The sequence below is a fragment of the Bos javanicus genome, chromosome 11 (genome assembly GCF_032452875.1).
Source record: "Bos javanicus breed banteng chromosome 11, ARS-OSU_banteng_1.0, whole genome shotgun sequence".
Lineage (NCBI taxonomy): Eukaryota > Metazoa > Chordata > Mammalia > Artiodactyla > Bovidae > Bos > Bos javanicus.
In genome coordinates this window covers 1,628,730-1,654,750 of record NC_083878.1, presented here as the reverse complement: position 1 = coordinate 1,654,750, position 26,021 = coordinate 1,628,730, and the positions used below count along the sequence as shown (strand labels likewise).

At 48.2% G+C, this 26,021-nt stretch overlaps 1 protein-coding gene across 4 annotated transcripts in view; it reads left to right on the top strand.

The window, feature by feature from the left end:
* ACOXL (acyl-CoA oxidase like) overlaps positions 1 to 26,021 on the top strand; it is a 330,642-nt gene that overhangs the window by 105,477 nt on the left and 199,144 nt on the right. The gene's annotated exons all lie outside the window — the stretch shown is intronic.

Sequence of the window (26,021 nt, the reverse complement as noted above, 5' to 3'; positions counted from 1 at the left end):
AGGTAAAGAATCCACCTGCCAATGCAGGAGGTGTGGGTTCAGTCCCTGGATCAGGAAGACCCCTTGGAGAAGGAAATGGCTGCCCACTCCAGGATTCTTGGCTGGGAAATACCATGGACAGAGGAGCCTGGTGGGCTGCAGTCCTTGGGGTTGCAAAGAGCTGGACATGATTGAGCGACTGAGCATGCACACACACACACACACACAGGGAAGAAAACAGGTCAGTGGTTGTCATGGTTGAGGGTGGGGTTGAGAAGGTGACATGAGGGATTTTTGGCGGGGGAGGTAGACAAAATATTCTAAATTTTGGTGGCAGTTGCAAGACTGTACATGTTTGTCAAACCTCAGAACTATTTCCGTCGAAATAGATAAAGCAAACTGTAACGAGGGGCTAGAATGACCAAATTCAGGCATCACACAAGATACTGTTAGAGTATTGAAACATCAATTTGTTTAAAAACTTCCTGTTGTTTTTGAACAGAAGCTGCTTCAGTTTCAGCAAAATTTAATTCAACTGAAAAAAACCTAAAACTATGAGCTTTCAAATAGAAAAAAGCACCAGCCTCACAACTTTCAGAATGGTTATCAGAGACTCAAAAGACAATCCTTGGAGACAGCAAAAGAGGGATCTTTCAAGAAATGCTGCATCACCAACCAACTTGAAGGAAACAGAGAATAATGTGTTGAGAAACATGGAAAACGATAAGTCCAAGATAAAAACTAAATTTAGTAGAGGTATATTTTATGAAGAAGTTTTTAGGACTATGCAGACTAATTTTCTTAACTAAAGTTTTCCTCACGTGATATATGGTAAAAATCTATATCTAAGTAAATATAATGTTTTCAGTAAAAAAAAAAGAAACAACAACAACCACCAAGTCATAGAACTGTAACACCAAGAATGTGTGAATTTCACGTTGAACTAAAGACAGTCAAGGGTGGAGAGAGCCCAGGCCCCTGTAAGCGCTGAGACCACCGAGTCTGAGGCTGCAGGGACAGTCCTGATTCCACGTGCTTCGGGCTGTGGTCTCAGGGGCCCTGCCTTTGGATTTAGGCTGTGTTTTGTGTGCTCAAAATGAGGCATCCATTCCCTTACTTTGTTCCCTTCACCATCTACATTAAGGAGAGTGGACACCTCTAACAAGATGGAGTTTAACTGGCTGGGCTCTTGAAGCTGTTTCACAGATGTGGTCAGGACTTCTGTCAGCCGTGAGCTTCTTATTTAAAACTTTTTTTAAAAATTTACTGTTTGACTGCCCTGCATCTTCATTGCTTTGCAAAGGTTTTCTCTACTTACGGCAAGCAGGGGCCACTCTTCCTGGCGGTGTGCAGGCTTGTCATTGCTGTGGCTTATCCTGTTGTGGAGCATGGGGTCTAGAGCATGTGGGCTTGAGTAGTTGAGGCACCTGGGCTCCAGAGCGCAGGCTCAGTAGTTTTGGGGCACGGGGTTAGTTGCTGCATGGCATGTGGGATCTTCCCGGATCAGGGAATGAACCCATGTCTCCTGCTCTGGCAGGCGGATTCCTATCCACCGCACCACCAGGCAAGTCCCTGTGGGCCTTTTAGATCGAAAGGTGCTGGATGGAGTGAGATCCTCTCAGTGGGGGTGGCTCAGCAGGAGGCAATTTGATTTGACCTCATTCTTCACCCACAAGGCTGCTGCCAGGGCAAGGAGCACTAGAGGGGCCACCAGGGTTGCCCAGCGCTCGCTCTCCATCCCGGGCCCTCTGCCCACTAAGGGATGCTGGGATGACACGCTGGGCCGGGCTGGCTCCCTCCATCGGGGAACGGGGGCTCCAGTGCAGGTGCCCGGGGTCACGTTCCGAGAGGCGCTGCCCACCTCATCCATCTGCAAAACTCCTCCGCCGAGACCCAGGGTCCAGGCTGCAGCTGCTTCTAGATCTCGCCGGTGAGAAAGTGGTGAGAAGACAGCTCTGTATGCCACCCCCAGCTGCTCGGGCGAGTGTGGCAGGGGTCACCCTAACTCCCACTTGGTTGACTGCTCTGGACGGCGGGCAGGGTACCCAGCACCCAGTGAATGGGGCACCCTCTTCACAGAGAACCGAGCTGGATGAAGTCCACTGGCAGGATTTTCCTCATTCTTAGAGAAACAGTTGCTCTGCCCAGCTTGGGGCTACTGAGCAGGCCAGTGCTTATGGCAGCCCCACTGCATGAAGGGACATGCAGGGTCTTCTATGTATTCCTTTAATCAGCACCCTAACGCCCTGGTCCAGCGGGTCCTGTGGCAGTGGGCATGCATCACCCGTTTGATGGGAGCAGCGTTTGCTAAGGCCTTGTTAGTATTTCCATTAAGTGGGAGAGGGCCTGGGGTTCTCTGTTCAGGCTGACGCCCTGAGGAGCCTGGCATACCCGAGGCTTCTCTATGGCTGACCTGTAAGCTGGACTGAAGGTTCTACACATCTTCATCCTCAAGGGTGTTTCTCAAGTTTCTTTCTTTTTTTCTTTCTTGTTAATATTTTTTAGCTTAACCCTTTTTCTTTCTCCTTTTTAGATAACCTATTTATTTTATTTTTGGGTGTTCGTCGCTACCTGCAGGCTTTTCTCTAGTGGCAGGGAGCCGCGACTCCTCTTCATCGTGTTGCGGGGGCTTCTCCTTGTCGTGGCTTCTCTTGTTGCGGAGCACAGGCTCTAGGTACATAGGCTTCAGTAGTTGGGGCTCCTGGGCCCAGTGGTAAAGAACCCGCCTGCCGATGCAGGGGACAAAAGAGACATGGGCTCCATCCCTGAGTTGGGAAGATTGCCTGAAGGAGGGGATGGAAACCCACTCCGGTATTCTTGCTTTGAGAATCCCATGGACAGAGGAGCCGGGTGGGCTGCAGTCAGTAAGGTCCTCAAGAGTTGGACGTGACTGAAGTGACTTAGCACGCATGGGTTCTAGAGCAGGGGCTCGGTAGTTGTGGCGCTAGGGCCTTATTATCACCGAAGCTTTTAGGATCTTCAGACCAGGGATCAAACCTGTGTCCCCAGCATTGGCAGACGGATTCCTATCCACTGTACCACCGGGGAAGTTCCTGTTTCTCGAGCTGTAATGCACAGTTCGATTGGCGAAAAGTAATCCTGAGACTGTTACGCTAGCCACAGAAAGTTCTAGGTTCACCTCCTTTGAGTCATCAAGGTACCTTGTTTATTAAGTTGTTGTATATGAATGACATTTTGGCCTCTTCTGTGACTCAGACTGCCTGGACATCAAAACCATCCTGCAGACTCTAAATTGCACAGGGGAATGGGCCTCCAGGGCACCTGGGATTCCTCCTGAAGGGGATCCTCCTGTGTGCCATCTGCTGTGGGCCCAGTGCAAGAGGAATTGTGCCAAGGCAGCTTTTTTTTTTTTTTTTGTCTTCCTGAGGTGTCTTATCACTTGATCATGTTTCCTGCTGAGGTTGGTAGAGTGTCAAGTGCCATGCAGAGAAGTAAATATGTAAATTTATGCTCCCCCATCTTTTATAAGGTAGACAGGACTGCTGGTTGCAGCAGCTTGCTCAGTTATACAAGAGTCTCTACCTCCTGGGAGCCCATGGGGGTGGAGGTGGTGATGGGAGCTCGAGGCACGGAAGGAGCTTTGTGTCCTCGTGTGTAGGTCTCCTGATGGCCACGGCATTTCTTGTCTGGAGAGCAAGCTGCTGTCTCATCCTCACCCCATCCATGTTGGTCTCCTACTTTGTGGCATGTGTGTGGTTATTTACTTACACCCCAAGACCAGTGGTTTTACACTGGGGTGATTTTACTTCCCAGGGATATCTGCTGATGTTTTTGGTTGATCCAACAAGGAGGTTGGGTCCCGCTGGCATCCATGGCCGAGGATGCTGCTGATTATCCCACAAGGCACATGACAGTCTCTCCCCACAAAGAGCTATCTGGCCTCAAATGTGAACAGTCCCCAAGGTGGAGAAAGACTGAGAGCTTCTCAACGTCAGCAGAGTATTCATTGCTCTTCGCATCTTCAGGGCTGGCAGGTATCAAGTACCCAGTAGCAGAGATTGAATCAAATCTGTTATTAAGAGGCTCACAAGCTATGTTGGCTTCTGTGTTGACAAAACACCAGCTAATATTCCCTGAAAATCGTTTGGTTCTATTTTATCTCTTTGCTTGTTTGTTTAAACATAGAAATTAAATCAGGAGAGAATGGTTGTTGTTGTTGTTTAGTCATTAAGTCGTGTCCAACTCTTTGTGACCCCATGGACTGTAGCCTGCCAGGCTCCTCTGTCCATGGGATTTCCCAGGCAAGAATACTGGAGTGAGTTCCCATTTCCTTCTCCAGGGGATCTTCTCAACCTAGAGATGGAACTCAAGTCTCCTGCTTGGTAGGTGGATTCTTAACCAATATGGGAAGCCCATATTGTTGCATGGTGATGGGGGGAGGTGGTCCCTGGAGATGACTCATGTGGCTTACAATCTTGTTCCAGCCCCAGCCCCTGGGGAGGGGTGTTTGTTTGTAATTAAATTAAATTAAATGATGATGGAAGGGCAGGCTATGCTGATAGAAAATTTCCATCTAAAATAACTTTACTGACGTGAAAACTGAGTTGATTTATGGAAGCATGTTAGAGACTTCGGATGGTGTGTTGATATCATGGAAGCCATCCACAAGGGCTGTCCAGAGTCAGAGGTCTAGAAAGCCTGCTCAACCCCAGGGGAGCGGGGACCCCTTTTCAAGTGATCCAGGAGGGACCAGGGTTTTCCGAGTTTGCATTTCATCCCTTGAAAAGAGGAGGGAGCAGTGGCCCTTGTCTGTCTGGTGCAGGGTTATGAGTTCAGAGACCGCTGCTCTGCTCAACTGGTCCCTCAACCTCTCCCACCCCAGTCTCTCACACCTGATGTAGGACTTGGGGCCAGGAGTAGAGGGGGAGGAGCCACCAACCTGTGTTCCAAGAAACTCTTTCCCAGTTGAGAGAATTGACTGACCCCACGGAGCCTTTCATTCTCAAGGAAGACCTTTTAGTGACTTCTTTTTACTTTCTTTTTTTAAGTTAATTTTTATTGGAGTATAGTTGGTTTACCTTGTTGTGTTAGTTTCAGTTGTACAACAAAGTTGATCAGTTATACATGTACTTTTTTTAATATAAATTTATTTTAATTGGAGGCTAATTACTTTACAATATTGTATTGGTTTTGCCATACACTGATATGAATCTGCCATGGGTGTGCACGTGTTGATCAGTTATACGTATACTTTTTTAAGATTTTTTTTCCATATTTGTCATTACAGAGTACTGAGTAAAGTTCTCTGTGCTATACAGCAGGTTCTTATTAGTTATCTATTTTATATATAGTAGGAGAAGGCACGGAGAAGGCAATGGCACCCCACTCCAGTACTCTTGCCTGGAGAATCCCATGGACGGAGGAGCCTGGTAGGCGGCAGTCCATGCGGTCGTGAAGAGTCGGACATGACTGAGCGACTTCACTTTCACTTTTCACTTTCATGCACTGGAGAAGGAAATGGCAACCCACTCCAGTGTTCTTGCCTGGAGAATCCCAGGGACAGGGGAGCCTGGTGGGCTGCCGTCTCTGGGGTCCCACAGAGTCGGACACGACTGAAGCGACTTAGCAGCAGCAGCAGCACTGTGTCTATGTTAGTTCTAATTTCGAAATTTATCCTTTTCCCTTCCCGGCTGGTAACCACAAGTTTGTTTGTTTTCTACATCTGTGACTCTATTTCTGTTTTCTAAATAAGTTCATTTGTACCATTTTTTAAAGGATCTTCTTTTTAATCACATATCCTTTGTGATGAAAGTTGATGGGGGAGAAAGAAATGTTAGGTGTTAGAGACAAGCCTGTTCATAGAAAAGGAAATTGTGTTGCTTCTTCTTTAAACTTGTTACTTTTTTGTATACCTCAAACAGGGTAAAAGAAGGAAAAAAAAGCGGTACTACCAGTTCCTAACAGTTAACCTTGACCTTGAAACCGGTCTTGGTATGGATGCAATGGAAGTGTGCTATGCTTTAGACACTGTAGACATCCCCATTTAAGTCTGTTAGCCCCTAAGATAAGTATTACTGATTCTGTTTTATAGACTCAGAGAGGTTGGGGAATTTGATCAAGGCCACACAGCCACTTAATAAAGACCGGGCTCTTTATGGTATATTAGGAGCCCCCACTAACCTGTGAATACAATATACCATTTGAGAAAATGCTCCAAACAAATCAAAGAGCATCTTTGCATGAGAAGATACAAGATACACCTGATTGATGGTCAACGATATAAACTAGAGTTATCCCTCTGTGTCCTCAGAGAATGAATTTTAGGAACCCTCGGGATACTAAAATCCAAGGGTGCTCATGACCTGTATATGTAAACAGTATTTGAATAAAACTTATGCACATTGCCTGTATGCAGTGTACATGCTATGTATATAGCTCCTGGTATGCAACAAATTCAAGTTTTGCTTTTTGGAACTTTATGGAATTTTTTTCAAATATCTTTGATCTATTGTTGGTTGAATCTACCAATGTGGAACCTGCAGATTCTTAGGGTTGGATGTACACAATGTGTAATTGTGTCTGACTCTTTGTGACCCCATGGACTGTAGCCTCCAGGCTCCTCTGTCCTTGGGATTTCCCAGGCAAGAATACTGGAGTGGGTAGCCATTTCCTTCTCCAGGGGATCTTCCCCACGCAGGGATCGAACCCGTGTCTCCTGCATTGGCAGGCAGAGTCTTTACCACTGAGCCACCAGGGAAACCCAGATATATATAATATGTTCCATGAAATAAGAGAGAAGGCCTTGTATGCTAAGGGGATATACAGAGTAAATCTCAAGTCTTGCTTAGAGTAACAGCTATGCTGATTCTAACTCAGATGCTGCTGAGACTATGATAATTCTCCCCATGTGTCAGTCTTCTTCATCATTCTTGTCTTGTTGCCCTGCAGTTATTTTGTATCAAGCAGGATGCCTTTAGCTATGAGTAACAGGAAACCCTGGCTGGACTGTTTTAAGTGGTAAGTGTGTTGTTTTCTCACTTAATGATTCCTGACATGAGGCAGTTTCAGGGTGGTTATTCGTGAGTGCCAGGACATCCCCAAGGACCAGGGTTGCTCTGATCTTCCCTCTCTGCAGTCCTCAGCATATCGGTTTGTCTTTGACCGACTGCCTCATGGTGACAAAGTGACTGCTGCGGTTCTTGCTGTCACATGCTGATACAACATGTGGCAGAAGAGTGTCTATATGTCACTTTGTAGCAGTTACTTTTTTCCCCCAAAACCCTTCAAGAAACCTCCCCTCATCTCTCATTGGCCAGATAAAGTAGCTGTCCATTCCTAAGGCCATCACTGAAAAGGTGAGTTGGTTTAATGAAGCACAGTGACTCCATGGAGGAGGGTGATGACATGAATAAAACTGGGACTCTGATACTAAGGAGGGTAGGAAAAAGGAGTTGGACCAACAACTGAAATGTTGCATATTTAAAACATATTTTCATTATGGCAAATTTCATACACCAGGGGCGTAGCATAGGTAATTCCCAAATACTCATCTCCTGGTTTCTAGTTATTAATATTTTGACAATTTTAATTCATCTCTGTCCTGCCCTTCTCCTGCTGGAGTACTTTAAAAGGAATTCCAGATATATAATTTTTATGTGCTTTGTATATATATTGTTTAGTTGCTAAGTTGTGTCCAACTATTTGTGACCCTGGGAACTGGGACCCTAACCCCATGGACTGTAGCCCGCTGGGCTCCTCTGTGCATGGGATTTCCAGGCAAGAATACTGGAGTGGGTTGCCATTTCCTTCTCCAGGGGCTCTTCCTGACCCAGGGATTGAACTTGCAGCTCCTGCATTGGCAGGTGGATTCTTTACCACTGAGCCACCAGGGAAGCTTGTATATGTTGAGTCCTTTCTATATGCATGGTCACTCACCAAAGAGGAAAGCTGTTTCAGGGACAAGAGATTAGTGAAGACTGACCTGGGATTAACTACCTTTTTGCTAAAGAGAAAAGACTAAATTCCTTGAAACAAAGGAGCACGCAGTATCCAGGGATCAGGGTTTTCTCCCCAGCTTTTGTTCTGGCTGCATCTGGAGTCCTTGGAATATTAGGAAACAGGTGTCCTGGGAAGATGGGGGAGCTGGGGAGGGCCCCCCCTTGCCCCCCCTTGTCAGACATGGAAGGTGAGTGGAAGTGCAGCATCTCATTTGTCATTTCCACTCTCCGGCGGATGAGGCGAATGCTTTCTAAGAGTGGGTTTTGGTTTGATGGCACCTGCTTCTTCATGTTAATAGACTTCTGGGGTGAGATGGAGCTGGGTGACATCACCTGCAGGTGTGGGAGCCCGCGGCAGCGGTCTGTTGCCTGGCGTGTGTTTCCCTGGGCGCTGTGAGCCACATCTGCTCTTGACTGTGAGGGCGTATTTGCCAGCAGGCTAAAGAAAGAGATGTTTTTAACCAGAACAGAAAGTCAGAGGTAACGAGTTGACTCTGGGCTGGGCTGTAAACACACGTACTCTCCTTATGACTTTAGCTTATTTCATTTAGTTATGGAACAAGAGACACGTGTTTATTTTTTCTTTCAAGTATCACCATGTCAGTAAAAGTCTGTTTCCACGTACCCTTTTCTGCGTTTCTTGAACCCACCTGTTCTAGTATAGGTTTAAAAGACCCCCTCTTCCTCCGCAAGCCTGCCTTCTGGTGTTCCTTCGGTTTGTAAGCATTGGCTCCTTTGAAGAGAGCTCACATGCTTCAGAGGGGCAGTCCCTGTGTATATAACATCAAAAGCAATTCACCATTTCTCTAAATCCGCTTCTCATTTCTGCAGGACAATTAAAGGTCACATTGCAAAGCTGAATCAGTTATAGCTTCGCGTTCAACCTGAGCTGATGTTATCTACCTGGGCTGGGTAAAATGTTAGTGTTTGCACAGTGAGTTTAAAAACAGAAGTCTTTTGCATAACTGTATTTGAAAAATCTTAAAGAAAAGAGAAAGAGAATGGGGTAATGATATGAAAGGATGCCACCTGACTCAATATTTTGGTAACCCAGCTGGCTCTTGGAGCAGTCCCACTGTTCTTCGCAGAACTTTCTAGAATATGCGTACTGTGGTTGGGTGCCCTTTGCTTGGTGCGCTGTGTGTTTCGGTGCTCTGTGAGAATCCATCTGACCCCAATACATTTTATTTGACACGCACAGCTGGGTTGCTGCTACATGGTGCAGGCCGTTAAAGAGAATGCTAAAGAAAACACAGACCATCTATTCATCAGATCACTGTGAAAGGGGGATTCACTAGGGCGGCCTCGAGCAGGCGTTCACCTGCGGGGGAGGGAGGGGGGCCCACTGGGCTCCCAGGAGCAGGAAACACAGCTGCCATTGATCTCTGACGTGTCCCATGGCCAAGTGCTTGGCCAAATGTGAAACCTGATGGCATCTCCAACTTGTGGAATCTTATTTTAGGGTGCTTTGCAAACAGGAGGGTTGAGTGGCTGGGCCGATCTCTTATTTGCTGAGTGTATGGGCTTCCCAGGTGGCGCTAGTGGTAAAGAACCTGCCTGCCAATGCAGGAGACGTAAGAGGCACAGGTTTGATCCCTGGGTTGGCAAGATCCCCTGGAGGAGGAAATGGCAACCTATTCCAGTATTCTTGCCTGGGAAATCCCACAGACAGAGGAGCCTGGCAGGCTATAGCCCATAGGGTTGCAAAGAATCAGACATGACTGAAGTGACTTAGCACATATGCTCCCCAGGTGCTTGGCACCCAGTGGGAACACTGACCGAAGCGTTTGCATGTGAGCGATATATCTGGCCCTGGGGACCATGCTAGGTCTCCCCGAGTGCCTCTCAGTCTCACCAGAGACAGGAGAGAGGAGGCAACTTCTAGAATCCTTGGGAAACCTTTCTTTAGCCACAAGGACGTTCCAACAGCCTCAGCCCAGTTCATGCAACTTGCTTAGCCCTCAACACACCATCCTCTTTTTGCCTCCTCAGTGGGTTTTTGCACATGGCAATGCACACCTGGCATGGAGCCCCTGGGAGGTGGCAGCTGGGCTTATCTGAATCTTGGGAACAACGGAGCTGGTGGATTAAAATGTCTTCCTACGGGGAACTTCTCTGGTGGTCCAGTGGTGAAGACTTCACCTTCCAGTGCGGGGGGTGCAGATTTGATCCCTCATTGGAGAGCTAAGATCCCACGTAACTTGCAGCCAAAACAAACAGCCCTGGTTTTACACCTGTTCTTTTATCCAGTGCAGCAAGCTTTCCACTTGTGTCTGTATGCGTGAGGTTGTCACCTAGACAGCCATTCTGTAATCCCGTGTAAAGACTGGGGCAGGCCCCTTATCAACTCCACTGTGGTAAGGGGCTGTGGTGTCTTGAATAACATCACCTGTCCTGAGTGACATCATCCCTTTCAGAGCAGCCGCTTTGAGCCTGACCTAGGCTGAGATGTGGCCTCTGTCCCCAGCTGGTCTATCGTGTGTACTTAACTCAAGACTGTGGATCTTAGTGCAGGAGGTGGGATGCTTGGGGGACCTAAGAGCCTTCCTCTATGGCTAGAGCTCCACCCAGCTCTGCACTGTAGGGACCAGGATGTTTGGAGAGGCAGACTTGGGTTCTTGTCTGTTCCTCTACTCCATAGCTGGGTGATTCTGTGCAAGGCAAGCCTGACACAGAGCACTCAGGAAGCCACAGCTGGGCTTATCTGCATCTTGGGGACTACATATGGAGCTAGTTGATGAAAATGTCCCCCTGAGGGGACTTCTCCGGCAGTCCAGTGGTTAAACCTTTGCCTTCCAATGCAGGGGGTGTGGGTTTGATCCCTAGTGAGGGAGCTAAGATCCCCTAATTCCACACACCTAGAGACCAAAAAACCAAAACATAAACAACAGAATCAATGTTGTAACAGATTCAATAAAGGTCTTAAAAATGGTCCTTATTAAACAAAAATACAATGTCTCCCTTTGCCCCTAGGCTCCCGCATTCTCCCGGTGGAAGTGATGCTGGATATGAGTATACTCTCAAACCAAAGTTGACAGTAAATTCTACAAGGGTTTCTAGAAGTCCCAAGCTATTCTGTTTCGGAAATGGATTTGTTTCAGTATTGTTTGACAAAATGTTCATGCCTCCAAAACCAAACCAGGTTCCAGGCTCATAAGGCACTTTCAGAAACCCTTTGCTTTCTTTTTAGTTGCTTATCAAGCTCAGTGAAATTCTGCAGCGTATTAAGACAAGAAACAACAAAAACAAAACCAAGAAACCTCCATCTAGGAGTAAGCAAGCTCCGGGAGATGGTGAAGGACAGGGAAGCCTGGCGTGCTGCAAGTCCATGGGCTCGCAAAGAGTTGGATGTGACTGAGCAACCGAGCGGCAACAAGAACCTTGGCAAATACAGCTTGACAAGATGGCCTTGAAAACAACCACCACCAAAACTCAAACCTCTGAGAACGTGTGTGGCTTTTCCCATTGGGACAGCAGTGTAGGGTGTCTGTCTGCTTAGCTGACCTCTGGGAAAGACCAGGATGATACGCCCTCCCTGGTACTTCCGATGCTTTATTGATTCCCTGCCCGTTCCCCCTTCCTCACATTCGTTCTGCTCCCTGACCTAGAATGGGGGAAACTAAAAATCTAACCCTGGCCACATTATTAAAATCTGGAAATGTGGAAATTGGCACAGGGTAGTTGATGTGAATTTCAAAACACAGGGTGGGGACTTCTGCTCTGACAAAGATGGAACAAAAGCCCTCTCTGTCTTTTGGAGGTCGCTAATCCCACGTTTGCCCCTTATTGTCAATACGTCATGTCTGAAACGCTTGGAGTTATTTCCAATTAGTGGGTTTAAGTGCACCTTGCTTTCTGAGCTGGTGACCCCTCAGTGTTTGTTTAGTGGGATTTTCTCACCGGGCTTCACCTTGCTGCACATTGTTTGACTGTCAGGGCATCTCAGCTGCTCTGGTGACCCCGTCAGGAACGTCCGTGTTGTGAGACTTGGGGAACTGTTGTGAATTTCGTGATGACAGATGGCAGATGCATAAAGGGCACCTCTTGGGCTTTGTGAAAAGGGATTTGAGTTCTCAGAATTGTTTTTTTTTTTTTTCCTGTTTCTCTATTCTGGGGCATGTCTGCAACTGCTAGCAGAGTTGTGATGTGGCCCATTGAGAATCGCGAGGCCTGGGAGGCCGAGAGCCCTTGTGTGCCACACATACCTACTCGGGGACACATGTGTCCCTCCCAGGCCTCCCAGACTGGCCTCAGCAGACCCCAGGGGCTTGGCCACTTGCTCTGTTGGAAAAGTAGCCTCTTCCGAGCATCACTGGGGTTTCATTCAGGCAGGACTTTTGTATGATTTCTGAAGATGGATGGGAGGGACAGAATGATGGAGAAAGAGAGCAAAAGGAGCCTCTTAGGTTCTGCTTCTGAACAGGCATTTGTAACAGCTGCTTTCCCTGCTCCGGCTGAGACTTAAAAAACTAAAATTAAAACTAACATATGACCCAGCAATCCCACTCCTGGGTGTATATCCAGAGAAATCTATAATTAAAAAAGATACATGCACCCCTCTTTTAATAACAGTGCTAGCCACAATAGCCAAGATGTGGAAACAACCTAAATGCCCATCAACAGAGAAATGGATAAAGAAGATGTGGAACATATATACAAAGGAATATTACTCAGCCAGAAAAAGGGATGGAATCGCACCATTTGCAGACACGGATGGACCTAGAGACTGCCATACAGAGTGAAGTAAGTCAGAGAAAAGCAAATATCATATATTAATGTATATGTGTTGCCTCTAGAAAAATGATATGGATGATCTTATTTGCAGAAGTCATTTCATGCCACAGAAAAGTTTGTCTCCATTAGTCATGATTTACAGCATTGGAAACAACATAGCAAGGGGAGTGGGTTAAGTCACTTATGATGCATTCCCATCATGGAATGTTACATGGGCGTGAAAGTAATGCACAGGCAGTTTTTAATAACATGGAAAGATGCTCACAATATAATGTTGGGTTAAAACAAAAAGCTTAACTCTGAGTTGTATTGTACAGTGCACTCTAGTTACATTCTCAGGGGTAAAAAGCCATGTCAATATGTGTAAAATAAGACTGGAGAGAAATTTGTTGAACCATGAGCAGTGCTTGCTTTTTGACAATGAAATTATCCATGATTATTTCCTCTTTATTTTATTCTGGGCTTTCTGCATATTCTACACTGAATGTGCATTGGTTTTACTACGTATTTATTTATTTGGCTGCACCAGATCTTAGTTGTGGGGTATGGGATCTAGTTCCTGGACCAGGGATTGACCCTGGTGGGCTGCCTGCATTGGGAACTCAGAGTCTTAGCCACTGGACCACCAGGGAAGTCTCACACTGGTTTTATATTCAGAACAAAGTAGTAGAAAATAGAGAAGAAACAGAAGCCTAGAAGATTAAGGGGGTTTTCTCTGAGTCTCCCAGCTGTTTGGTGACAGGGCAGAAACAAAACCCAAGTTTCCTGACTCTGATCTGGATGAGGACTCGTCTCACTCAGGAGGGGCAGGATGCCTGCAGCCGTGTGCCCAGCACGAACGGCTCCAGGGTTCTCACCCAGGACCCTGCACCTTATGTGGACATGCTTGTCTGTATGGAGGCAGATATACCTGTAGGTCTTTGGTTTTTCCTTCAGTACTCACTGTTTTTCCAGTAATCATGTACGGATGTGAGAATTGGACTGTAAAGAAGACTGAGTGCCTAAGAACTGATGCTTTCGAACTGTGATGCTGGAGAAGACTCTTGAGAGTTCCTTGGATAGCAAGGAGATCAAACCAGTTAATCCTAAAGGAAATCAACACTGAATATTCATTGGAAGGACTGATGCTGAAGCTGAAGCTCCATACTTTGGCCACCTGATGCAAAGAGCCGACTCATTGGAAAAGACCCTGATGCTGGGAAACAGTGAGGGCAGGAGGAGAAGGGGACGATAGAGGAGGAGATGGTTGGATAGCATCATCGACTCAATGGACATGAATTTAAGCAAAGTCTGGTAGATAGTGAAGGACAGGGAGGCCTGGCATGTTGCAGTCCATAGGGTCGCAAAGAGCAGGACATGACTGAGTGACTGAACAACAGCAACTCGCTGTAATGAGCAACCTTTGAGAACTCAACAGCTGGGCCCCTTGAGTGGAAATCAGAGCTAGTCTAAGTGTCCCTCCATGGGATGCTAGTGTTACAATTTGTGTGACTCATGGATGTATTTCCATGGGGGCACAAGTAGTCTATATCTTCTTCAGTTTCTGCTCTTCTTCCCTCCTCTTTGACTTCTTCTCCATTAGGGAGGACAAATCAGAACAACTCAGATCCCTTCACTGGGGTGGGGAAGTGATGCTGTTCTTAGAGAAAGCCCCACTACACTCCTTGACTGCACCAGAATGGCAGCCCTTTCACCAAGTGCTTTGAGATCCAAGTGCTTTGAGAACAGACTGAGTCCCGTCTTAACTCCTGTCATTAACTGCTTAGGTGACCTTGGTCAGCTCTGTCCTTTCTCAGAGAATCTCCCACAGTGAGAATGGGAAAAATCTTTTCTGGTGAACAGGTTTCTTCAGGGCGTGCGGCCACAGTCTGATGGATGACAGGAAAGATTTTTCCAGTTCCCAGGAGGAGGAGTCCCCAGAACTGAATCTTGCAAGGGAGTCTTTACCTCTTAAGGGCAAACTCATGTTTCACTAAGCTCACAGGGACCCCCAGCTGTTCATTCTTCTCCAGCAAGAAATTCAGCTCTCCAGTGGTTCAGAGGTCAGGGGCAGACCCACTGGAACATTCCATCCTTGTTGACATGTCCTTGGGAAGTTGATCTCAGGCTTGCTGAGTTATGGGATCTTCAGACGTGCCCTTCAACTTAGGAAGAGGAGATGCTCTTCCCCACATGGGAATAGCCCTTTCAAGGGGACAGGAGCTTGCTGCCCCTAGCCAGGACTGTCTCCCAAAGAGGGAGCCCTGCCAATGTTTGCCTGCAAGATTCAACCTCAGCTGTGTTTTTCAGGCTGAGTATCTCTCCCTTCTAGGATGGTTTTGTAGAGTTCATCAGGCTTTCACTGACTGTCATACAGCTTGGTTCTTGGTCTTGGGGCTGCAGGACAAGCTGGCTCACTGATTGGAGCTCAGGGCTTGGGTAGACTTTGCCAGTTTCATCCTGAGCAGCCCTGTGCCCAGGTTCCTGGGACTGGTGTCTCACTGTAGCCCCGTAGCCAACAAATGCTCTGATCAGGTACCTGGTGGCCCAGCAAGAGGGCACCCGAGGCATGCAAGGTGACCAGTTGTCTTCCTGCTCCATTGACTCAAGGTTTTTATTTCTTAAGGATGTCTTTATGGTGGGTGATTTCTATTTTTCCATGTCTCTGAAAGCACTCCTAAAATCAGGGCCTTTGGGAGAATTTCTGGTTGCTGGGAAATTTTAATACAAGCTGAAAATACAGGAACCAGCATCCCCAAACCTAAGTCTGTCTATTGAAAGTGAAGTGAAGGTTGCTCAGTCATGTCTGACTCTTTGCCACTCCATGGACTGTAGTCCATGGACTTCTCCAGGCTGGAATACTGGAGTGGGTAGCCTTTCCCGTCTCCATGGGATCTTCCTAACCCAGGGATTGAACCCAGGTCTCCTGCGTTGCAGGTGGATTCTTTACCAGTTGAGCCACAAGGGATACCCAAGAATACTGGAATGGGGTAGCCTATCCCTTCTCCAGCAGATCTTCCCAACCCAGGAATTGAACTGGGCTCTCCTGCATTGCAAGCGGATTCTTTATGAACTGAGCTATCAGGGAAGCCTGTTGAAAAGCTAGAATTAATTGTACATTTCCAGCTGTAAACACTGAAGGAAGGACCAGGGCCTGTGTCCCTATCGCCGGACTGGTGTGGGGGTCGGAGCAGGACAGCGCCCAGTGCTGGGTGGTGGTTGCCTGCCTGCTCAGATCCGCTTTTCAAACCCTTTCATTTTTACTCTACATTAACTTTGCATTTCTAGATGGTTGAACCCTGGCCTGATTTCACATTCTGAAACTAAGCCTGTTTCTCAATTCTCTGAAGAAAAGGATGTTTCAGAGGAGTGATGAGTCACCTTTTATTTTGAACCCGGTGAGAAGAATCCAGTCTAAGACGCACTAAAGGGATGAGCATTTGCTGTATTTCAAAATGATTATGTCTATGTTAAAATTTATTTTTAAAGTGATACAGGCACACATTCTTATAGAATTCAGAGTCATCCTGTGCGCCCCCTGCCATTCCAGGCCCCTTCCTTGAGATCACCTCTGTTAACAGTTTGATGGGTGTCTTTCCCAGATGTGTATGCATCCGTGTGTGTGTGTGTGTGTGTGTGTGTGTGTGTGTGGAGAGAAAGAGATCATGTAGTGTTACTTACGTGTCGTGTATTTTTTAAACAGCATTAGTTTCGGCTGTGCATGGGCTATCCCTGGCTGCTGTGAGTGGGGGCTGCTCTCTGGCTGTGGTGCACAGGCCCCTCACTGCGGTGGCCTCTCTGGTCGTGAAGGACAGGCTCTAGGTGCACAGGCTTCGGTGGTGGTGGTGGAGCACCGGCTTAGTTGCTCCGTGGCATGTAGGGTCTTCCCAGACCAGGAATCGAACCCATGTCCCCTGCATAAGCAGGTAGATTCTTTACCACTGAACTACCAGGGAAGTACTGTCTTATATTTTTGCATATAAGTGGTAGCATAATCCAGTCATTGTTCTACAACTTATTTTGTTTCCCATAAAACGATATATCTTGGAAACCATCCCAAATCATTAAAGATCTACCTTATTTTTAACTGCAGACTCATCATGTCCTATGGTAGATTTATTTAACTTACACCCTCTTGATTGCTAAAAATTGACTGTATTTCTCAGTGTGCCTAAGTGAAGCTCTGTTTCAGTGACAGAAGTAAAGTCACCTTTTCCCCTCCTCAGAATGGTAGGTATCAATACTATTAAAAAAAAAACAAAAAACAAAGAAAGATGACTCACCAATAGAGGAGAGGTGGCCAGGCTGGCCTGCTCACAGAGCCCACAGCCGCACAGAGGGCCTGATTTGCGGTCCGTGGACTGTGGGGGTCATGTGGTGGTCATGGGGTGAGCCAGGCAGGGGCACTGGCAGGAGCCCTGGTCCAGGGGTTCCCTTGGCTGGGAGGCAGGGTCAGGGCTTTCCTGGGGTGGCTCAAGCAGAGGTGACAGGCTTTGAGGTGAGGTGGCCAGAGGTTCATTTGCATGTCTCTTTACTCAGCATGCACTGTGTTCCAAGCATGTGCAAAGGGATTGGGGGTCTGCGGTGCCTAAGTTCAGGATTCCATCCTCTCATCTGGTCAGGGAGGAGGTTGTGCACAGGTGTGTGGCAGGAAGGTGTTGGATACGAGTTGAACTTTGAAGGGCGAGCACAGTAGAAGGAGTTTCTGCTTTTTAAATTTGACTTTGCCTAATTTTTTTTTTTTTTTTTTAATTTGGCTTCACTGGGTCTTCGTTGTGGCACGCGGGATCTTTTTAGTTGTGGCGTACAAACAAGTACTTGCAGCCTGTGGGATCTAGTCCCCTGACCAGGGATCGGACCTGGGTCCCCTGCACTGGGAGCGTGGAGTCTTAGCCATTGGAGACCACCAAGGAGTTTCTAATGTAAGCCTGTTTTGAAAGCTTGACTTCTTACAGCTGCTCTTTCTGGCTTTGCCATTTTCCGTAATTCCTCCAGAGACCATCATAGGTGGTACTGGAGCCTTTTCTCTGGGGCTGGGGGCTCCAACTCCTGGTTCAAGATTCGGTGATAATCTGCCTTCTCCGTCCTAGGAAAAAAAGTCAACCATCAACAGGAGAAACAAAGGATTGATCTCCTTTGACGAGGATGCTCTTCTGGGGACTTCCCTGGTGGCCCAGTGGCTAAGACTCCATGTTCCCAGCGTAGGGGACCCAGGCTCAATCCTTGGTCAGGGGCCTAGATCCCACACACCACGACCAAGACCTGCCACAGCCAAATAAATAAATACTCGAATAAAAAATATCCTTAAAAAAAAAAGAATGCTCTTCTGTATCGACCCAGTGCCTCCTCAAAGGAATCTTACTTCTGTGAGTTTTCTCAGCATACCCAGCTAACCTGGCCTTCATTTTCCATCCTCTTCTCCACACGCATCTTAGTCATTTGTCTCACCGTTGCTCCTGCTGGAATTTCTTCCCCATGCTTCCCACAGGCCGCGCTGGTGTGTTTCCCAAGGTGGTCCCTCTGGAGCAACCACCTAAGGGCACGTTTAGCGCCATGGAAGCAGCATAGTGAAGGTGGCGGCCAGCCTTCACCGAGTGCTCACCCTAGACAGGTGATGCGCTACACGCTGCCCTCTATCATCTATTTTTCCCATTGCAGCAACTCTGGGGGTAGATACTACTTGCCCCACTCTGTAGTTCAGGTGACTGAGGCACAGAGATGGTAGGCAACTTGGCCAAGGTCACACAGCTGGTAATGGTGAGTGCGTCTTCCGCCCAGCGCTCCCCGCCCCCTTCCTCGGAGCCCACTCTTCTTGTGGACAGTTGGCGTCTTGACTCTCATCCCTGGGGGTAGCTCTGTGTGCTCTGTCTTGAACACTATTCATGCTGGTTGTTGGTGGAAGTCTTCAAAGCCTGGACTAGAACCACAGAGACTTCCAGACTACATGAGGAAAGGCTTCAGGAAAACACATTTCTGCATTCTGTCACCCTGAAGGCCTTGCTGAGTCAACAGCTTTGCCTTTTGTTTAAACCTCTCTTTGGGGAAGGTCACCTGAGTGGACCGCCATTTTTCAGCCCGCCGTGGTGCTGAGTGAGTGAGGCCGGCTTTGGGCTCAGATGCTTTCTGTCCAGATTTCCCTTTAGAAGGGCCTGTCTCCCAGGGACCTGCCTCCCCGGGCCCGTGGCTCCTGTTCCTCCCACTGTGTCTGAGTGAATCTGGTTATACTGGGTCCACATCGATCAAGGCTCTGGGTGCAGGGAACCTCGCCTTCAGCCAGAAGTTTCAGTTTAAGTGGAAACCCTCCATCAAGAATAAACTAAGTGACTTTCTAAATAATCCACATCTGTGTAAATCAAAGTATGCTTTGGTCTATTGTGGTATCCCATTAAAATGCCTGGGTGCATTTTTACCTAGTTTAGAAGATGGTCTGACTTAAAGTGTAGAGCACGTGATGAACCCAAAGTGATGGGATTGGACCACTCACCTGTGGCAGGCGCTGGCCACAGAGTTACCCACCCCCTGAGCCTGGGCTATAGGTACCCTGTATAGTCACACCCCACCTCAGCGATGCCTCTTTGGGAGGCATTTAACTCCAGAGACTGCGGGGAAGAAGGGGATGGAAAATCTCTCACCAGTTCGTGCATACTTTCAAACTGGCCCTTAGCCTCCTTTTGTCCAAGAGGAGGAAGGTCTTAGTGGAAATGCAGAGAAGCTACATAAAAGCTTGACTTTCTGAAAGCCAAGAAGATCAGATTGATGTAACATAAGTCCAAGAGCAGTTTTGATTATGGATCATTATTATTACTGTTTCTTTTTTCTTCATCTAGTCACTTTCCTGGTGGCTCAGAATCTGCCTGCCAGTGCAGAGGAGACAGGTTAGGTTCGATCCCTGGATCAGGAAGATCCCCTGGAGAAGGAAATGGCAGTCCACTCCAGTATTCCTGCCTGGAGAATCCCCATGGACAGAGGAGCCTGGGGGGCTACAGTCCATGGGGTTGCAAAAGAGTCGGGCTTGACTTGTTGACTAAACAACAATTTACTTTAGAAGCTAACTAACAGCACCCAAATCCTCCCTCCTGGCCCCACCTCATCCCTGTGTCCTGTGCACTTTTATGGAACTGGGCAGTGAAGCATGATGCTTCCTGCATGCCAGGCAAGGGGCACACGCTTACCTGTTTAATGGGTGTGCATTGGTTCCATAACGTGGGTGAGAAGCCCTGCTTATTTTTCATAAATGAAATAGCTTATTCTGTGCACATGGCTGGTTAGCAGCGGGTTCCCTTGTTCCCGCTAGCCTGGGGTGGCACTACATTCTGGGACTATAGTGCTGCTTAGGGACCAGGGCAGGGCCTGGCCCTTAATCAGCAGTGGCCACTGTCGTCACCCTCTGAGGGGCCCTGGCCCTCGCCATCACCCAGCCCTGATCATCTGACTGGGGTGGGGGGCAGAGACCCTGCAAGCCCTGTGCGAACTCTCCAGGTCATATTCATTGGTCCCAGAAAGCTTGGGTGACCTGTGAGTAATTCAAGCCCAGGGGGTCTGTCTCCAGAGCCCACACCCTCAGCCACTGGGTGCTCCTGACCCTCAGCCTCCTGTCAACTGCCACGAGCCCCTCTGACCTCCTGGCTACAGGATGCCCACACCCTGGGGTGGGCACATGTAACCCCTTGCTGTGTGAGACTCAGCCAGCCCTTGACCTGGCACCCTTCAGCCATCAGATGGGCTCAACTTTTTTTTTTTTTAAGATTTTTTTTGATGTGGACCAATTTTAAAGTCTTCCTTGCATTTGTTACAATACTGCTCCTGTTTCATGTTTTGATTTTCTGGCCCCAGGCATATGGAATCTTAAGTCCCCAACCAGGAATTGAACCCACAACCCGTGCTTTGGAAGGCGAAGTCTTAACCCCTGGACCACCAGGGGAGCCCCTGGGCTCAACTTCCTAATCTAAAGCCTGGCTGTGCCCCTTCAGGCTGGGGCTTATAACAGGTGACCCGAGCAAGTGGTCTCTTAGGAGCCTTCAGAGAACTGGCTTCATTTCCTTCACAGCTGGTTTAAGCCCATAGGGCCAGGCTCTTCTTGTGCCTGGGGAAATCAGGGTGTTTCCCATGATTTTTTTTTTTTTTCCTGAGAGGAGAAAGACTTCAAAGCTGACTCTCCCGTACAGCATGTTCTCCTGAAACATGCCTGCCATTTTTCAAGGGTTCGGTAGCCACATGGGGCTGGTGCTCAGCTGTTGGAAAGCACAGAACACTTCTATCCTTGCAGAAGGTTCTGTAGACAGTGCTGCTGTAGCTAGCTGCTTGGGCAGGCCCTGTGCAGCCCAATCTCCCTGCTTTTCAAGGAAGCCTGAAATCTTATTTTTTCTTTCAATGAAAACTTTTTAATTCTTAGTTATTGGCAACAAATCCAACATTTAAAACAACTCAAGATGTGGGCAGACCACAGGTATAGACCGAATTCCAGGGATAGGATGGGCATATTAATCTGTATTTTAACAAAGCTTCTAGGAGGTGCTGATGGAGGTTAAAGTTTTTTTTTTTGTTTATTTTTGGTCATGCTGTGTGACATGTGGGATCTTAGTTCCCAGTTCCCCAACCAGGGATCGAACTTGCACCCCCTTCATTGGAAGCACAGAGTCTTAACCACTTAACCAAGGAAGTCCCTTGATAAAGGCTAAAGCTTGAAAAACGGCCTGAAACGTTTAGTTTGCTTCTGGTTATGCCAGGAGCCAGGTCAGGACTAGAACCCAGGTCTTCTGATTTGCAGTCAACCTCATCCTCATGAACAAGATCAAATATTTAGGGATGTTCCCCTCTCCTGACACCTGGTGGCCAGAGCAGGTACCTGCTGGTGGGCCCCTGCCTTTCACGGAGGGCTCTAGAGGTTTCCTGAATTTAGAGCTTCCTCTGTGTTTCGTGTTCGAAACTGAGCTCCTCATCTCAGAATGCAGGGTTTTTTCTGACTCCTAGGAAATCCTGGGGAGGAGAACTCATGTAGGGATACCAGGTCTGTGTCATGTGACAGGTGGGGTTTTGGTTTCAATGAGGTCACGGTAGTGGGGGAAGGGCAAGAGAGAGCTGTCGGGCCAGCTCAGGAGGTGCTCAGACCCACCTCTTAAATCATCCCAACGCTGGAAAATCTGTTCACTGCCTCGTGGGATCCACTTCAGAGTGCTAGGATAATAAATGATCTCATTGCATTCCTTCCAGAATTTGAAATTTATGTCATGTTGGAGAGCGCTGTATCAAGCCAGTACTGTTGGTTAGAACTTCTTCGATGGGCAGAATTGATTGGGAACTTTTCATATTCCTAGAGTGAGAGAGTACAGGCTGGAAAGAACCCTTCTAGCTCTTTGCCCAGCTAGAGCAATCCATTTGGAACTGGCTTTGTTTGGCGGTCTGGGGAAGGGCTCAGAGGTGTTGTAAATGGTTCTTGTTATGAAGGGACCATGATGCCCCATATGCCTTGCCAGCATTCAGCCTCCAGGAGAGAAGCAGGCAACAACACAGCAGAATGAACCACTGTCTCAGTGAGATGGCGGGGTTGAGGAGGCATGGGGGCAGGGCAGGGGGCGGACCCCGTGAAGCTTGCTTCGTGGAGAGCTGAAATCTGAGAAAGTCATGACTGCCATTCATCTCAGGGGAGTGCAGATTCAACTCGTCAGATCCTTGTCACAGTCTCAGCCCTCAGGAGTATGACTCAAGAGGAATCTCCCAGTTAATGTGGGGGCATACCATGGGTGTTAGGTCATTTTTACTAAGACAAAGTCAAGTTCAGGGTCAAGATCATTGCTATTAAGATGAAGGCCAAGAAAGGAAACAGCTCTGCCTCCAGGGGAGCCAGAAGCAGCAGCCCCACTTAACCTGGTCACAGATTACGGCCCTATAGCCCACTGAGATATCTCCATTGACCCCGGCTTTTTTTGGTAGCAATTAAAAACCATTCAGTTTTGTTAATTAGCATATATTAATTTCACATATAGTCTAAATAAAGCCTTTTACAGTCCATTGTGTGATCCTAGATCAAAATGCAGATTGCAAGCATATAGAAACATTTTTACCTCTCTGATATAACGATCTAAGAATTGTGATTTTTTTTAATGATTTACACAACAGAGACTAATTATTTAGTAAGCATGGACATATATGAATTATATGACTTTGCCAGAAAGGGTTTCCAATACTTTTCTGAGTATCAGGGTATCTTTATTTTAACCATGTCAAGTAACATTAATGACTTCTGTCTGTTGATGTTGTAAAGATACATCAGGATCTGAATGAGCTGTCATTGTTTTATTCAAAAGCAAGTGACATAACTACCTAATATTTAGAATAAACCTCTGTCTTTTGTTAACACATGGAATGACGCCCGGAATACTTCCATTGGGCGTTGTTTTTGGAGGCCAGCTTTCAAAATGACCTGGGAGTGAGGGAACACTTGCTTTGGTCGCCTGCTTCCTGCCAGTCCTGGGAGCCCCTGTGCCCCTCCTCCTTCCCCAAGTTCTGAAGTCTCCTCCCCCATGTGCTTGCTCTGCCTTCCCTGACTTTAATGATCACGGACGAGCGTTTCAGCTATTTGCTGCTACATAATGAATCACCCCAAACTCAGGGCCTAAATTAGTAACGGTCATCATTTCTCATGAAACATGGGTGAGGAGTCTGGCAATGTCGTCAGGGGTTCCTCATGCAGCCGCATTCAGCTGGGAGCTTGATCGAGGCTGAGACTGGCCACGAGTTGTCCTCTTTGGACTTCCTGGAAGCTGGGCTTCATCCAAGAGGCAGGAAGGGGAAGCTGCCGGGCCTCTGAAGAAACAGGCCCGGCGTTGGCCCTATGCCACTTACTCTGTGTTCTTCGGGTCAAAGCAAGCCTGAGGTCTGCTCAGATTCAAGAGGAGGAGGGGTGATCGCGTGCTGAAGGTCTCACCTGGGCTGCCCCAGGTGAGAGTGGGCAGCAGAGAGGTACCTGGTTACTGGTCTCATTGATGGATGAAGGGAGAGCTTCTGGCCCCACAGATGGATGAAGGGAGGGTGGTCCCTGTAGCTTCGCAGGCCTGGAGGAGAACAGTGTGTCACTGCCCGTTGCTTTGGGCTCCAGGAGGCTGCAGGTAGTGGCCTGGCTCCATCTGCTTTAAGGCTCAATCAGAGACCTGTATTTCAGTTCCTTAAATGGTACATGACCGCTGTGACGTTTCCTTTAGCCTGGATTTTGGAAACCCCTGGCCGGTGGATATTGTGGGAGAGGGAATGGAAGGAGGGGATTGATGGCTGGTTAACCTCCAACCCTCCTGTAGAGCATGACTTTGTCCCTTGTTCGCAGTTCCACAGAGACGTCACCAAAGAATGGAGGGAGTGCGGGTGGTGGGGTGGGTAGCTCCAGGTGGCCTAAATCATGATCAAAATATATTTTCTCCTTCCAGTAAAGCGCCATGTAGCATTGTCTCTGGCCCTTTCTGTCTGCATTTGTTTCAAACATAAATCAAGTTTCTAAGTTCCTTAGCATTGAGTCGTGTTGTCTCTAAGCAAATGTGCTATTTCTCAGGTACATATCGATCACCACCGCCCCCCACCCCCGGCTGCCTGTGAAAGGGGACGGAGTTTGGGAAGCTCTTGTTACAAAACTCGTATGTCCCCACCAGGTCCACTGGAGGTCACCTTCTCACCCTAGGGTCCTGTTCATAGCCACTGGGAGGACCTCAGGTGGTGACAGGATGTGGGCACCCAGGTTTGGTGCCAGGGAGCCCAGTGGCAGCAGAGTCAGGAGGTTTGGCCAAGCTGGGGGCCTGGATTCTGGGAGAGCAGTGTTGCAGATGGGGTCCACAGGATGCTGGAACTTCCTCCATTGCTGTAATTTATTGAGTGTTTCCTTTCAAGCTTCTCAAGACATTATCTTGATGACTTATGTCTCTCTGCAACTCTGACAGAGATCCTAGAATTGTCCTCTTCTCTCTTTAGGATACCTGGAGGGTGAGTAGGGGGGCAGGATTTAACTCAGGTGCCCCCTCAACCACTAGCCCCACTGCCTCTCTCCAGAGCTGGCAAGCAGGGCCAGAGGGGCTGCTTGAGCTCCTCTGCTCAGCCCTCCAGTGGCCCTGGCTCATGCAGTGGAGGGGGTGAAGGAGCCTTCCCTTGGATGGGAATGGAGGAGTTCTGACCTTGCAGCCTGAACCTGTTCAAATGTATTATCTGCATTTGTCCAGCAGGTTAGATTTGTATATAGGAGACAGACCTACTGGGAAAACAGCTCAGCCTTCCAAGTTCTTAAGTGTCCATGAAGAAGATCTCCATTGCTGCTGGAGAGGCGCTTGGGAAGTGGTTGAGACGAGCAGCATGGGCGGGCCCCAAGCTCTCCACAGAGCATGGGATGCGCTGATGTTGATCCATCTCCCTGCAGCAGGGCTCTCGCCCCTTTCTCTCACCAGCACTGCGGGCCGAAGACAGGGCATGGGATCCTGGCATCTACCACATGGGTACCAGCTGCCCCCAGGACCCCATCTGTGCGCTGACCACCCTGTGTGCGGGTCAGCCTGCGGCCAGGGGCACTGTGCTTCTGGGTGAGAGAGATTCTGAGCCTGGCAGAAAAAGCAAACTTTCCCACAGCAAGAAGGGTTTGGGGCACTCAAGTGTGCAGGTGGGCGTTGCTCGCCTTGGGAAAGTGGGCTGCAGCGGGTAGACCTCCCCTAAGGCCACCTGTGGGCTCTGAAGGCTAGCTGGAGGTCATGGAAGCCACAGAAAGCTCCGAGGGGGTGAAGGGGCTGCCCCTCGGTGGCAGAATAGGCATGATATTTGTGGGCTCAGGTTGGTAGGTATCAGCAAGATGAAAAGTTGTTTGATTCTATGGTTGGTTTCATGCTTGTTGCAAAATGAACCTCTCTCACCCCGGCTGAAACTTGGATGTCCCTCCAGGTGGGGCTGGGCTGTGGCTAGAGGGTGCAGCAGGCAGGAGGAGGGGGTGATGACATCTCTAGGGGCAGAGTGAGCAAGAAGGAAGGGCGAAAGGCACCGAGAGCCCATCCCTGCCACTCTGGGATAGTGACCTCCAGCAAGTCTGTAACCATCCTCCTTAGGAAGTGAGTGGAGGCCCAGATAAACATTTCTGAAGTGACTCTCTGGCTTTCCCAAGTTAGCATGGGGGAGAGGTGTTAAAATCATAGTGTGTGTGTGTGTTAGCTGCTGAGTCGTGTCCGACTCTCTGCTACCTCATAGACTGTAGCCCTCCAGGCTCCTCTGTCCATGGAATTCTCCAGGCAAGAATACTGGAGTGGCCATTCCCTTCTCCAGGGGATTTTCTCGACCCAGGGATTGAAACTGGGTCTCCTGCCTTGCAGGCGGATTCTTTACTGTTTGAGACACCAGGGAGGCACACTAAAGTCA